Source organism: Anabrus simplex, chromosome 5, assembly GCF_040414725.1.
Source record: "Anabrus simplex isolate iqAnaSimp1 chromosome 5, ASM4041472v1, whole genome shotgun sequence".
Classification (NCBI taxonomy): domain Eukaryota; kingdom Metazoa; phylum Arthropoda; class Insecta; order Orthoptera; family Tettigoniidae; genus Anabrus; species Anabrus simplex.
In genome coordinates this window covers 196,876,690-196,890,586 of record NC_090269.1, presented here as the reverse complement: position 1 = coordinate 196,890,586, position 13,897 = coordinate 196,876,690, and positions in this window count along the sequence as shown.

The window sequence follows — 13,897 nt, the reverse complement described above, 5'->3', positions numbered from 1 at the left end:
TAGATCTTCTACAATATCAGACCCCATGGTTTGATTTAATTTTGTGTCATCATGATCGCATTATATTTTTCATCTTAAGGATAGGGCCTAATAATAATAATAGTAATAATAGTAATAATAATAATAATAATAATAATAATAATAATAATAATAATAATAATAATAATAATAATAATAATAATAATAATAATAATAATAATAATAAATATATTTAAGATATGTTTGTAGGGCCAAATGTAAATGTAATGGAATTGATATTTGAGTTTGTGTCAGATGGCCATTAGAGACTTGTCTGAATGTTGAATCACGTGGATATTCAACGTTGTTCTGGAATGATTCCAATATATGGGGTAATTGACGTCGGCGGAACATACGAATGTTGCCGCATGGGAACTGTGATAAATTGGATATAGTATTACAGGAATTACTATGCCATTTTGACTGTGTTTGTCTTCTTGTAAACTCATCATTCGGATTATGAGCAAAGATTTATTTAGACACCTATTAATTGTCTATAGACGAACGGTTTGATATCAGGTCTTCTAATTCGAGTGAATTCGGCCTACACAAAAAATGAGTACCAGGTTAATTCCTGGGGGCAAAGGCGACCGTGCGTAGAGCTAACAACTCTACCCCATCGAGTGCCGTGGTTAAGAATAGTGGAAGTCTTTACCTTCCACCACTCCAAGGGCCTTCATGGCCTGTACGCAGATGAGTTCGCTTTTTAATTCGAGTGAATGTGATGTGATTATACTGTATCGTGTACTCGTATTTACCAGGGATATTTCTTCACCACAGGTTATTTAAGTCCTCACAAATCCGGAATAATATACAGTTGAACGTTACTTTCATAAAAGTGACCTCTTGACTCGTCGGTCATGACTTGTTAATGTTGTGAGAAGTGAAACGATTTTAAATGAATTATTGCTTCTTTTGTTAGCGGTAGTCGTCAGTTGAATCCGTCCGAGACCTTTACATAATAATAATAATAATAATAATAATAATAATAATAATAATAATAATAATAATAATAATAATAATAATAATAATAAGTTCGAATAACTTCATTTTCGTTAGTGAATGAATACGCGGAGGTTGTATATTCGTACTTTTCCTTCAGGATTACTTGCGTGTGTGGTAGTTAGATGATGTAGTGGTAATATTTTTGGGATTGTCGACATATTATTCTCATTTGGTTTCAGCATTTGACTTGAGGGTTTTGTTGATTTCTGAGTATTCGTCGTTGTCCATTTATTTCAGGTTAATAACGTTGTTGAATCCATTTGTATCAGTGAATCACAGCGGAGATTAAATTTTGTTTATTTGATTAATCCATCTCAATGAACGTGGTAAATTCAAGTCTCGAGTATGAGTCGAACTATTTTCTTGAAAGATATATTCTGTAGTGGACACAATTTTCCCCAAATCTTGTAAATTGTATTTTAAATGAAGGCCATTCCAATCACTTACATTTTCTTTCCTTCATATTCCAAAATATTTTGGAACCGGCCGATGTTTGATCGGAATTATTGTACAAGTCTTTTCCCAGAATTCATTTTAAATTCTAAAATTTCAAAAGGAATCGAAAGATTGAATTTTGTTTGAAATTTATTGAGAATAGCTAGGGATCATAATCTATCAGTTTCATGTCCGTATTGATACTTGGTTTTCACAATCACAAGGAATGGGTACCGTCCACCCAATCAATACTTTATTCACAAAGAATGGGTACTGACCACCTAATCAATACTTTATTATGTACTGCATAGTAACAAGGCATAATAAAGTATTGATTAGGTGGACGGTACCCATTCTTTATGATTGTGAATAGCTAGGGAGCCATATTTGATGTACCACCCCATTTGCCTGAATTTGACTTTTTATGGTTCATTCACTTTACTTTTGAGGCACGGAACGGTCATAAGTAATTATCATCAGTTTCATTTTTTAAACCTGGCCTATTCTAAACAAACATATTATGAAAGGTATTTGTCTATATTTTTTAGCCTTCATAAGTGCCACTTCCTTATATCCTCTACGACTGTTCCATGTACTTCGACAATACATAAGATGTACCTCAGAATAGATCTAGGATTGAGCGCTACCTGAGATACGTCATGCATCGTCGACTTTGAGGTAGCATTTTTTTTTTTTGCTAGGGGCTTTACGTCGCACCGACACAGATAGGTCTTATGGCGACGATGGGATAGGAAAGGCCTAGGAGTTGGAAGGAAGCGGCCGTGGCCTTAATTAAGGTACAGCCCCAGCATTTGCCTGGTGTGAAAATGGGAAACCACGGAAAACCATCTTCAGGGCTGCCGATAGTGGGATTCGAACCTACTATCTCCCGGATGCAAGCTCACAGCCGCGCGCCTCTACGCGCACGGCCAACTCGCCCGGTGAGGTAGCATTTGTGTTGGCGTGGTTTTATATACATGTGACGGGCACAATGTACATACACCATACTACCAGCATTTCGCATGTTTCCTCGAGATCCAGGCGCGCAAAGTGTTTTATATACATGTGACGGGCACAATATATATACACACCATACTACCAGCATTTCGCATGTTTCTTCGAGATCCAGGTGCGCTAAATATTCCAGGGTCGGAGTGGTCATAATTAAATGGTTCATCAATGTAAATCCCAATGTCAAATTTCGGCGAAAGTTATCATAATGGAATAATTTCTTAATTTCATAGTTAAATGAAGGAGAAAATGATCATAAAAGAACAGCCTAAATTTACATGGAATATTAAAACCACTTTATATTATACTGATGGAACAAAATATAATACACCTGTAATGTCACAATCATACAGACTCGAGCTACCTAAAGTGAAAGTACTGAAATAACTTGTTGATAAAATCCTTGAGGAATGCATGATTATAAGATCTATATTCTCCTAATTTAATAGTGCAGAAATCTTTTCTGCTCGTAGTTTTAATATCGCACTAACACATCGAAGATTTTGCGGCAAGGAAAGGATGAGAAAGGGTTAGGATTGGGAAAGAAGCGGACATGGTTTAATTAAAATGCAGTCCTCCCGGCATTTTCTTAGTGTGATATTTAATAATTTGGCTTCTCAGTACTGTTACCATTGTTAGCTGGAACATTTGTGATAATTACTGTGTTCTTGGACGCCTTATACTAGTTATAATGGACCAACACTAATACTAAATAACAACTTCACTAATATTGAAGAATGTAATAGCTGCACAATTATCATCTAATTGTTCTTTCATCGCGTTCTGTTGCATTTCGGCTACTGTGCTTGTTGAACTCCCTGTACTCGTTTTACCCGCCTCAACTCTGACTGTCAGTGTTTGATATCGCGGTAGACCTGTATGAGGTTTATTGCTGTTGGAGCGGAAGGTACACGAGAACGCTCTCTCGGTACACCTGCACTCGTCGCATCACACCATGATGTACAAACATGCTGGAGCTTGATACTGTACCGCGGTACAAACACACGTACTCCAGCGATGCAAGATATTTGATACTGCACTACATATACGACGAGACCTATATCGCTATTTAGACCTAAGATACTTGCAGTTGTTGGTTTATATTAGGCACTAGTACCGTCGGGCATCAATGCTGTCACCATACGAGACTCACTGATGGGTGAGATATGTGAAGAGACATCGCTACTGGTTTCTCAAGGGAACAGCTGGGTTTTGATTTCTGAATAATGGACGTGGGGTATTTACAATAAAAGAACACGTCCGCGTTGTTCGGATTATGCGTAAAACTTGAGGCCACATTAATGTGATTTTTATATCGAGAGTCTTACAAAGGTAGAAACTTATTTGTTTTACTTGAGAATTGTCTGCTAACCTGATTTAAGGAGACGTCGGTAGTCATGAATGTAACACTAATAATTCCCTAATGATTTGATGTATTTCCCATAAGATTTTTTTTTTTTTTTTTTGCTTTTGCTATTTGCTTTACGGCGCACCGACACAGATAGGTCTTATGGCGACGATGGGACAGGAAAAGGCTAGGAGTGTGAAGGAAGCGGCCTAGCCTTTTATTAAGGTACAGCCGGCATTTGCCTGGTGTGAAAACGGGAAACCACGGAAAACCATCTTCAGGGCTGCCGACAGTGGGGTTCGATCCCACTATCTCCCGTATACTGGATACTGGCCGCACCTAAGCGACTGCAGCTATCGAGCTCTGTCCCATAAGATTTAGGACACAGGGTACCCTTAAATGATAATAAAAGTCAAGTATTTTATTCTGAGCTTGTAAAATTCTGCATTACCGGGCGAGTTGGCCGTGCGGTTAGGAGCGCGCAGCTGTGAGCTTGCACCCGGGAGATAGTGGGTTCGAACACCACTGTCGGCAGCCCCGAAGATGGTTTTCCGTGGTTTTCCATTTTCACACCAGACAAATGCAGGTGCTGTACCTTAATTAAGGCTACGACCGCTTCCTTCCCATTCCTAGGCCGTTCCTATCCCATCGTTGTTATAAGCGCTATCTGTGTCGGTGCGACGTAAAAAAATAGAAAAGAATCTAAATTTATTTTTGAATCCAAATGAACACTATTTATAGGTGTTCTGATTCCTATAAGTACCTTTAAATCACAATTGTAAAATGACGCCTCATGAACCACTCCTGCATTAAAATTCATCGGTGCTCTGCTGACTATACTTATTCCTAATGCAAAAGATTTAATGATGAAGAGCCTTGAAGAGTGATGTAAATATGTTAGCCAAGTAGATAAATTGGAGCACTCAGAAACCTACTGAAATTTTTTTTTTGCTAGGGGCTTTACGTCGCACCGACACAGATAGGTCTTATGGCGACGATGGGATAGGAAAGGCCTAGGAGTTGGAAGGAAGCGGCCGTGGCCTTAATTAAGGTACAGCCCCAGCATTTGCCTGGTGTGAAAATGGGAAACCACGGAAAACCATCTTCAGGGATGCCGATAGTGAGATTCGAACCTACTATCTCCCGGATGCAAGCTCACAGCCGCGCGCCTCTACGCGCACGACAAACTCGCCCGGTACTGAAAGTTTTAATCACTGCGGTTGGGAAATATGATAATTTCAAAAACTATTCTTCTTCGTCTAGATACTCTCAGGATAGTATTCTGGATGCAGTAATCAGATACAATCATTGTGCAACAAGTAGGATGAATGCACTAAAGAATTTTGTTATAATATTTAGTAGAAATACGGTAAATGCAGAAAGGTTCACTGAACAGAAGCCTGTAGCAGAATTATAGTGAGTTATAGAGAAAATGTTCAAAGAAAAATCAGAAAATTGTAGATTATACTGCTGAAATATTCCAAATTGATACTGTCATCTTTAGGAAAAGTTTTCCGTAATGATGCTTTTCGAAAATTAGGTACAATACTTCAAGACTAGCAAAGCTAAGGAGCTCATTATAATTTATTTATTGATGTCTTTATTTGGGGTGAAGTTAAGGCTCTTGACCCTTAACCACATCATGTGTCTTGATACTGAATACATTACATATCTTCAAACTTAATAGACTGTATATAATATAATAAAATAACTTAATATAGACTAAAAATAACAGATCTACATCCTAAGTCTAAAATGACAAAAATAATTTCAATTAGCCACTGGCACCGTCGGTCATTAATGCTGTCAACTTACGAGACTCACTGATGGGTGAGATATGTGAAGAGGCATCGCTACTGGTTTCTCAAGGGAACAGCTCACACATTTACACATAACTACATAATATAGCCCACATATTCAAGAGGAAATCTTTAGACTGTTTTTTTGAAGTTAATTAATGCGGAACAATTTGAAATTTCAGGGGGTAAAGCATTCCACATTCTAGTTCCCGACACAGGGAAAGTACTGAAGGCAGATATATGGTGTAGAGGTATTGCAATTATTGACCCAGATCGCGTGTCACGGTCATGAAAGGAAGATATAAAACGGAAATTACTGGAGAGATATTCAGGTATATTTTAAGTCAAGAGTCGGTAGATAAAGGTTCATACATGATTTATATGAAGCTCTACTTTTTACCAAGAAAGTTGTGCATATAAAGGGGATACATGTGAGGAAAAATGCAATGAAAAGTAAATCTAATGCAGGAGTTTAAAGCTCTCCGCAGTATCTTATTTTGTTTACTTGTAGCATCCAGCAACACAACATCACAATAGTTAAAAATTGGATGTATCAATGTTTGAACCAGTCTTATTTTTAAGTTGAGAGGTAATACGGCCTGGTGAATCTTAAGGGGATGAAGTGATGAATGAAATTTTCTGCATACATTAGTGACATTTTCATCCCGGTATAAAGTTTCATTTATAGTGACTCCAAGGCCTTTTACAGAATGGGATAGTAACGCCATTTCGTTGAATGACTGGAAGTTGTAGACTGTGTAAATGGGCAAGCAGTTTTCTTTGCTCTAGTATGTTAGCTTGTGTTTTCGTTGGGTTGATGGAGAGAGAATTCCTAGCTGCATAACGGCTGATCTGCTCTAAGTTTCGGTTCAAATTTTCAATAGCTGCATTTATGTCATTCACTTTTGTGTGGCAGTAAATTTGAAAGTCGTCGGTATAGAGATGGCAGTTACAATTTTCCAACTTAGAAGAGATGTCATTGAAATATAGAATAAATAACAGGGGACCGAGTATAGTGCCTTGAGGCACAGCATTATCTTTGTACTTGCACTCAGTTCTCTTTTCATTCACAACAACACACTGTCGTCGGTTATGGAGGTAGCAAGCGAACAAATTGAGAGCAGCGTGTCTAAGGTGGAAGGAATGCAATTTCGCTATTAATATGTCCTTGATGGTTGTGTCAAAAGCATTGCTGAGGTCTAGGGGAGTGAGCACGGTCACATTACGTTCATCCATTGCTTTCCTTTCGTCATCCGTAACTTAGAAGAGCAGTAGATGTACTATGTCCTTTTTAAAATCCAGATTGCAAGTGATCAGTTAACGAATTCTGCATCAAATACTGATGTAGTTGTTCATGCATGAGTTTTTCTAAGACTTTCGAATGTAAAGAAAGTATACAGACAGACCGATAATTAGATGGAGAATTTGCGAGAGATTTGTTTGGCACTGGGAAAATTAAAGCATCCTTTCAAACAGTCGGGAAGTAGCCTTCCGAATGACACGAGTTACATATGTGGGTTAGAATTGGTAATATTAAATATATCTAGGCAACGACGAAGAATATCGGGATGTCGTCCACTCCGATTGCTTGTGATTTGATTGATGTTACTTTTCTCCTTACATCAGTCTCACTTACTTTACAAAATTTGAAAAAAAAACCGTTGTGGTAGTGGAGTAGATTGAATAGAATTTATTGTTGTTGGTATAATTTGATGGTGGGTACTAACTATTTCTCTAGTAAAGTGGGCATTTATTTAATCTGGATTTTTGTCGAGCATATTGAAGTTAGTAGTTCGCCTCCCAATGCCTACGGATCTGAGTTGTTGCCAGGTACTTTTTGTGTTCAAGTTACTGGCTAACTGTTGGAAGTACGCATATTTTTGTTTACGATTATTTGTTTAACTCTATTTCTAAGCACACGGTATTTTTCAAGCTATTCACTTGATAAAGTCTGCTTGTAACATATGTGCAGTACGTTCCGTTCAGCCATTGCGTAGATATACCGTTGCTCCACGACACCCCGGACGCCATATTTCAGCAGGGCAATGCGCGACCGCACGTTGCTGCACGAACACGTGCCTTCTTGTTGTCACAGGATGTCAGACTGTTGCCCTGGCCTGCCCGATCACCGGACTTGTCGCCAATCAAAATGTGTGGGATATTGTGAATCGACGGGTGTGGCGCAGTGACCTAATGCCAACCACCACAGATGAACTGTGGAACCAGGTGATGCAGCATGGATGGCTATACGCCAGTACGCCATTCGCGCCTTGTACGCGTCGATGCCATCACGCATGGAACAAGTTATCAGTGCCTATGGACTACACAGTGCCTAGTATGCAACAGGGCACATGCTGAACCTAGGTGACTGAAATGCTAATCGTTTCTGCAGAACATAAAAAGAACATGTCCTGTGAATATAAACTTCCTAACTCTAGTCGTTCATGGTGTTCTGTATTTTATGAACATGAGCTTAATTTGTGTAGTTTATGTCAGTTTGTTCTATTCCACAAATTATTTTTGCAAATAACATAATGTTATTCTCTATTTAACGTCATCATATTATGGCATAGGATTCTCAGGCATAGATGAACATAAAGGGAGAAAATATTTAATGAATAATGTCTGCTAGTGTAAGAAAATAATATAATCAGGAGCACAAGATGTACATCACCTCAGTTCTAGCATGTGTCCGCAGTAATTTGATAGAAAAGAACATTTTCACGGTACCCATCGAAAGTTAACAACACTGGCTTTTGTACTGTCAGTATTATTTGATCTCGGTATTACATTAATACTAAGTCATCTATTCATCATACATACATACATACATTATCATTATAGACCGTTATGCCTTTCAGCGTTCAGTCTCCAAGCCTCTGTGAATTTACTAAACGTCGCCACAATCCTCTATTTGCAACTAGTGTTGTGGCCTCATTTAGTTCTATACCTCTTATCTTTAAATCGTTAGAAACCGAGTCTAACAATCGTCGTCTTGGTCTACCTCTACTTCTCTTACCCTCCATAACAGAGTCCATTATTCTCCTAGGTGACCTATCCTCCTCCATTCGCCTCACATGACCCCACCACTGAAGCCGGTTTATGCGTACAGCTTCATCCATCGAGTTCATTCCTAAATTAGCCTTTATCTCCTCATTCCGAGTACTCTCCTGCCATTGTTCCCCCCTGTTTGTACCACCAACCACTCTTGCTACTTTCATGTCTGTTACTTCTGACTTATGAATAAGATATCCTGAGTCCACCCAGCTTTCCTAGGTAACCTATCCTCCTCCATTCGCCTCACATGACCCCACCACAGAAGCCGGTTTATGTGTACAGCATCATCCATTGAGTTCATTCCTAAATGAGCTTTAATCTCCTCATTCCGAGTACCCTCCTGCAATTGTTCCCACCTGTTTGTACCAGCAATCATTCTTGCTACTTTCATGTCTGTTACTTCTAACTTATGAATGAGATATCCTGAGTACACCCAGCTTTCGCTCCCGTAAAGCAAATTTGGTCTGCAAGCAGACCGATGTAGTTTCGTCTGGGAGCTGATCTCCTTCTTACAGAATACTGTTGATCGCAACTGCGAGCTCACTGTATTAGCTTTACGACACCTTGATTCAATCTCACCTACTATATTACCATCCTGGGAGAACACACAACCTAAGTACTTGAAATTATCGACCTGTTCTACCTTTGTATCACCAATCTGACATCCAATTCTGTTGAATTTCTTGCCTGCTGACATCAATTTAGTCTTCGAGAGGCTAATTTTCATACCATACTCATTGCACCTATTTTCAAGTTTCAAGATATTAGACTGCAGACTTTCGGCACAATCAGCCATTAAGACCAAGTCGTCACCATAGGCCAGACTACATACTACATTTCCACCTAACTGAATCCCTCCCTGCCATTTTATACCTTTCAACAGATGATCCATGTAAACTAGAAACAGCAAAGGTGAAAGATTACAGCCTTGTCTAACCCCTGTAAGAACCCTGAACCAAGAACTCATTCTACCATCAATTCTCACTGAAGCCCAATTGTCAACATAAATGCCTCTGATTGATTTCAATAATCTGCCCTTAATTCCATAGTCCTCCAGTATAGCGAACATCTTTTCCCTCGGTACCCTGTCATATGCTTTCTCTAGATCTACGAAACATAAACATAACTGCCTATTCCTCTCGTAGCATTTTTCAATCACCTGGCGCATACTGAAAACCTGATCCTGACAGCCTGTCTGTGGTCTGAAACCACACTGGTTTTCATCCAACTTCCTCTCAACGACTAATCGCACCCTCCCATCCAAGATGCCAGTGAACACTTTGCCTGGTATACTAATCAATGAGATACCTCGATAGTTGTTGCAATCCTTCCTGTTCCCTGGCTTAAAGATAGGTGCAATTACTACTTTTGTCCAGTCTGAAGGTACCTTACCAACACTCCATGCTAATTTTACTACTCTATGAAACCATTTCATCCCTGCCTTCCCACTATACTTCACCATTTCATGTCTAATTTCATCTATTCTTGCTGCTTCATGACAATGGAGTTTATTTACCATCCTTTCCACTTCCTCAAGCGTGATTTCACCAACATAATTTTCCTCCTCCCCATGAGCTTGGCTGTTCGCAACACCACCAGGATGATTTCCTTTTACATTGAGAAGATGTCCAAAATATTCCCTCCACCTCTCCAGTGATTCCCTGGGATCTATTATGAGTTCACCTGAATTACTCAAAACACTGTTCATTTCCTTTTTCCCTCCCTTCCTAAGATTCTTTATTACTGTCCAGAAAGGTTTCCTTGCTGCTTAACCTAGCCTTTCCAGGTTATTACCAAAATCTTTCCACGACTTCTTTTTGGATTCAACAACTATTTGTTTCGCTCTGTTTCCTTCATCTACGTACAAATCCCTGTCTGCCTCGGCCCTTGTTTGGAGCCATTTTTGATAAGTTTTCTTTTTACTTTACAAGCTGCTCTCACTTCATCATTCCACCAAGATGTTTACCTTTTCCCATCTTTACACACAGTTGTTCCTAGGCATTCCCTTGCTGATTCTACTACAGCATCCCTGTATGCCACCCATTCACTTTCTATATTCTGAATCTGCTTACTGTCTACTGTTCGAAATTTCTCACTAATCTCACTTCCTCTCACTTTCACTTTCTCTACCCAAGGCCTAGAGATACTTGGTTCACTACAGATCAGATAGTGGTCTGTGTCATCGAAAAATCCCCGGAAAACTCGTACATTCCTAACAGATTTCCAGAATTCGAAGTCGGTTAAGATATAGTCTACTATGGATCTGGTACCCCTAGCCTCCCATGTGTAGCGGTGAATAGCCTTATGCTTGAAGAATGTATTCGTAACAGTTAAACCCATACTAGCACAGAAGTCCAGCAAACGCTTCCCATTCCCATTAGTTTCCGTATCTTCCCCACATTTACCAATCACTCTTTCGTATCCTTCAGTTCTATTCCCAACTCTAGCATTGAAATCGTCCATTAGCATTATTATATCCTTGCCGTTGACCCTGACCACGATGTCACTCAATGCTTCATAAAACTTGTCCACTTCATCCTCAACTACACCCTCATCTGGTGAATACAGGGAGACAATTCTAGTCCGAATTCCTCCAAATGAAAAATCTACCCACATCATTCGCTCATTAACGTGCCTAACAAAACCTGGGACCTGGGGTATGTTTTCATTCCCCTTCCCGAAGGGAAGGGGCGAGCCACATAGAAGGTAACGCCTTCTCTCTGTCCAGGAGATTTAGCTGGGTTTGGAGGTTTGTTGGAGTTAGGTGATGGAAAAGGGGATCATTGGTTGTTGGGGAGATGTGAAGATTTGGCCTCTTGACTAAGGTGCGTAGCTGTTCCGTGCTTTGTTATGCAATGTTTACAGATATATATACATTTGTGTTTACAGATACTCATTTAACATACAATTATTGTTGAGGTTAGCGTTATACTGTTATTGGTACATATAATTTTGAATATAACTAGGCTGTGGGTAAGGTGGGAAGGAAATGGCTGGGAGTAGGTGTGAGGTTATAAGATGCAGGGTGGTTGTACAGTTGTGTAAAGAGGTGATAAGGATGCGAAGAAGATCTAATGTGGGTGGGGGCGCGAGGTAGGAGCCTGTGTGAGGGAGAGTTGGATAGATTTGTCGATATGGGGGGATTGGAGTGGGGGTGGCCGGGTGCGACGATATGCTGTATCTGGTAGATGGCGGGCGGGTGGGGGTTGGGTATGGGAGGGTTCCACTCGGTGGTGTTCGCAGAATACTTTGGATCCTGTAGTGATGAGTTGCTGCACATCTTGTTCTGAAGGTAGTTGCAAAGGTACCATGTACGTTGGGCCATGGTTGCTGCGTATCCTTATAGCCCGCCTTACAGGGACGCCTGCGGTTCGAAGTTCTTGGATTATTTCCCTTTCAGCGATATCAGGGGTGATGCCTCGTAGCACGCAGCTGTACGTAGACTCGGGAGGTGGTGGCTGCTGGGTCGGCGTTGTATGGTCGGCGGCGTTGTCTGGTAGAGTCATTTCAGTCGCTTCCTGCTGGGAGCTAGAGTGTTGGTGGGTGGAAGGGGGGGGGCGAGGAGATCGGGAGACTTGCTGACATGACCGGGGAGGGATGGCAGGTTGTACTGGTGGTGGTTAAGGTTGAATAAGGAGTGCTAGTGGAAGTTGTGATGGTTGTGATAGTGCTTGTAGTAAGGAGGGTAGGTGTGAGTGGTGTTATCTTGGATGGGGGCTCATGGAGGATGGGGATGTATTCAGGCTCTGCTCGTAGCTTGTCTAAGGTGGGCTGCGGTGGTGTTATCACGGCGTAAGTTTTATTCCTTATAGTGGCTCCGGTGGCGCTCGGTTTGTTCTCTTTTGACTTGTACCAGTAAATGTTCTGACCATGTCTAGGTGCGGCCATCTATTAAGCGAAATGCATTCACAATCTGGGCATCGGCTGTGTGGAGCTCCTGGTATATTTCTTTCTCTGGGATAGAGAGATCTACCCATGGGATGAAAACATAAGGCATGTTTGGTGGTAGTGGGGAGGCGACTGCCAACTAGGCGTCTGCCTGTTTGTGCTTTTTTGCGCCCGACTGAGTTGCTAGTAAATTTGTGGGCCACCCGGCCGAGAAAAAAAATTCTGGGCGTGTGTTTCGTGTGACTTCTGAGTTCGGAGATGAGATGGCCTAACAGAAACTACGTTGCGTGCAATGGTATTCCTGATAAAGAGCCCTACCCCAGACCCTGTCCTTCCCTTTCTAACACCCGTTAAGTACACTTTGTAATCTCCTATCTCTTCCTCGTTATCTCCCCTTACCCGAATATAACTTACTCCTAGGACATCCATATGTATCCTCTTTGCTGACTCAGTCAGTTCTACTTTCTTTCTTCCATAAGCCCCATTAATATTGGTAGCTCCCCATCGAATTCCATTTCGTTCGCCAAGTTGTTTCCAAGTAGTCCCTCACCTGTCAAATGGGAGAGGGACTCCGTTACTCCCATAGGTCCGAGGCTTGCTTAAAATGTTCTGAGCTCAGTAAATTCATGAAGCAGGATGCTACCCTACTTGCACATAGTCCAAGTGAGGATCTCTCCTCTAACGGGTTATGGACCGCCGGTGAATTATATAATCCTAGCCGCCTGAGCACAAGGAGGGCCATGACTCAGAATATGTCCGAGATGCCCACTCCCATTCCATGGCAACTGGTATCGCGACTCTCAGGACCACTTACAAAGCCACTCAGCCGTTGCCCATGGTTCACGAACTAGGACGTGACTACAGTAACCCACACCATGAACCATACATTTCATTATACCGCCATAAATATTGTCCCTCGGAGATCTTATGTTGCGGAATATTTGTGCCGTATTAATGTTGGTTGTTTTTATTTTGTTTTCTCAGTGCATTGGATACCACTAACAAGCAATATGGTTTTGCTTTAAACAATTTCGTGCCTGCTCCGTGGTGTAGGGGTAGCGTGCCCCGTATTCAATTACTGGACAGGTCAGGGAATTATACCTGGAGCTGAGGGCTGGTTCGCAGTTTACACAGCCCAAAGGATGGTTGTCCAGTCGTACATCCTCTTAAAACAATCATCACCACAACTATCATTCACACAGCCTACGTGATTATAATTGAGGTGCTATGTGACGTTGAGATAGCGGCCTCGGTCTAGAACGCCATGAATAATGACCGTGGAAATTTGTCGTGCCGACCACACGACACTTCCTAATGTGCGAGACGTTGGCCTGAG